Raw genomic sequence first — 2500 nt, 5'->3', positions numbered from 1 at the left:
ATCAAAAAGTACAGTAGGTGTGAACTCTGTTTTAAGTTAGTCTTATGAAAATAAGTGTAGCCTTAGTCTCAAATCAGTCTCACTACAGTAGGTGTGTCCTCTTTCTCAAGTTAGTCTCACTAAAGCAGGTGTTTTCTGTTTCAAGTCAGTTTTTAGGAAAATAGGTGTGGTTTATGTCTTAAATCATTCTTACTACAGTAGGTATGGCCTTTGTCTCAAATCAGTCTCATTGAAGTAGGAGTGGCCTTTGTCTAAAGTAGGTGTGACCTTTGTTTAAAGTGGGTGTGGTCTTTGTCTAAAGTGTGTGTGGCCTTTGTCTAAAGTGGGTGTGGCCTTTGTCTAAAGTAGGTGTGACCTGTTTAAATTGGGTGTGGCCTTTGTCTCAGCCAGTCTCTTGAAAGTAGGTGTGGCCTTTGTTTAAAGTGGGTGTGGTCTTTGTCTAAAGTGGGTGTGGCCTTTGTCTCAGCCAGTCTCTTGAAAGTGGGTGTGGCCTTTGTCTCAGCCAGTCTCACAAAGGTCAGTTATATTTATTTGTACTTGGTCTGTATTAGTGACGGTGTGTAAAGTCATGAGCGCTAAATCTCAGGTTACTCAGCGTCATGCTAATGTAAGTTTGCTAATGAAACGTTATAAAAAATTTACATTTGCTGAAAGAACGTAAAGAGACGGACGATAAAATAGTGACAGCAGAGGGAGGTGAAGATCAGATTCTAAATAAATATTAAAGCCTGTTGCCAAAACGAACAAAGCTACAAAACAACGTGACGTTTTCATTTGCGTGATGCAGCGAGAGGAAATTAGCGGCGTATGAATAATGCATGCACACACGTGAAGCTCGCTGCGAGGAAACGTGCCTTTTTAACCACGCATTACGCCTAATTCGCTGACGAACGCCATTCTCTTGTCCTCTCACAGATCTCAAATAAATTACGTCTCCAGACGTCTTAATTGCTCTTAATCTCATCCTCTAAACGCAACAGCATGAATTATTAACACGTGTCCACTTCCTGTATTTCATTTCCTCGGCATGTATAATAAGCATAAAAACATTAAACTGATCCGAGTTCAGCAGCAACAGCAGCATGGAGACACAAACACAGCCTTCTTTTATTTCATAATATTAATAATAAAACAATATTAATATAGAAACATGATATATGAAGCAAATCTCAACAATATTTATTTTTTTATTACATTTTTACAAAAATTGTTAAAATATGATTTGTTTGTTTTCATTAATTTTTTTTTTGGTAATAATATTATATAAAAAAGAAAAAAGAATATGTTAATATACAGATAACATGATCATTTACTCAGTGAATTTAACCAAGAATCGCTTCATCTTTAACCCCAGTTTTATTTATTATTATTTATTCAAGAATTTACTAATTCAGGCAATTTGAAGCACTTTCTATCCAAAGAAACTTTATCTGGAAACCAGGAACTTCAGACATGTTTTTATAAGAGGAACATTGGAGCTGTTTGGTTCATTGCCAGTGGATGAATTTTTGCCAGAAATTCCACCTCCATGAACTTAAGGCAGGTTTTTATTAGGAGGAACCTAGGAACTCATCAATGGTTCACTTCCACTAGGGGAATTTTGTGAGTCACTCAGGAACTGTTTTAGTAAGACCTTTTTATAGGTTCACCTCCACCACATAAACCCAGAAACTCTTTCACCAACTAAAAACTTTTAAGAATAATTCCACCAGAAGAACACACCAATATTTGGAAGTCCAAAAGTTTAAAAACATTTTTAACCAAATCTACTTTTAAAAAGCAAGAAATTTGTTCAGTAATTCCAGATTTTGTGCACATTTAAACAAGAGGAACTTTGCCAGGAACATTTTTCAGAAATTGCTTCCACCAGTGGAGTTAAATCAAGAGCACAAGAGGATTTTTAGTAACTCGAAAACACTATGCAGATTTTTACAAGAGACAATTTTGTATTATGGTATTCTTGTATTCTTTCCCATTCAGCTTTTCAGGAATTTTACTTGTACGTCCATCATGGGACATTTGTATGGAGCCCAGGAACTTTTTCAGTAATTCAAGGTTTTTAGGTCTGCTTCCACCAGAAGAGCTTCATCAAGAACTTCATCAATTTCCAGAAACCTTATGCAAATTTTGCAAAAGGAATTTTTTTTAGAAAACTTGTCCAGCAACACAAGACTTTTGTGGAAATTTCCAGATTCAGGAACAAATCCAGGAAAAAAATTTTGTAACATATGGAAAATATGGAATATAGCTGCCTTTTTACCAGAGAAACCCAAGAATCTTAACACACACAGGTGATTTTAATGATAAGAATTATTACGCAGATAAAAAAATACCACGTAAGCAGTTGCGTAGCTCGACTCTGAACACCCAGAACTTTCCTCATGGAAATCCTAAGGTAACTTTAAACATGTTGTGAATGAAGCGACGGAAAATTGCGATGCTAGAATTAACCAACGTATCTGAGTCTGTTGATGATCAGAAGAAAGAACAGAATGAGGTT

Source organism: Silurus aristotelis (genome assembly GCF_946808225.1).
Source record: "Silurus aristotelis genome assembly, chromosome: 4".
Taxonomy (NCBI): Eukaryota; Metazoa; Chordata; class Actinopteri; order Siluriformes; family Siluridae; genus Silurus; species Silurus aristotelis.
Note: the sequence above shows the minus strand (reverse complement) of the source record.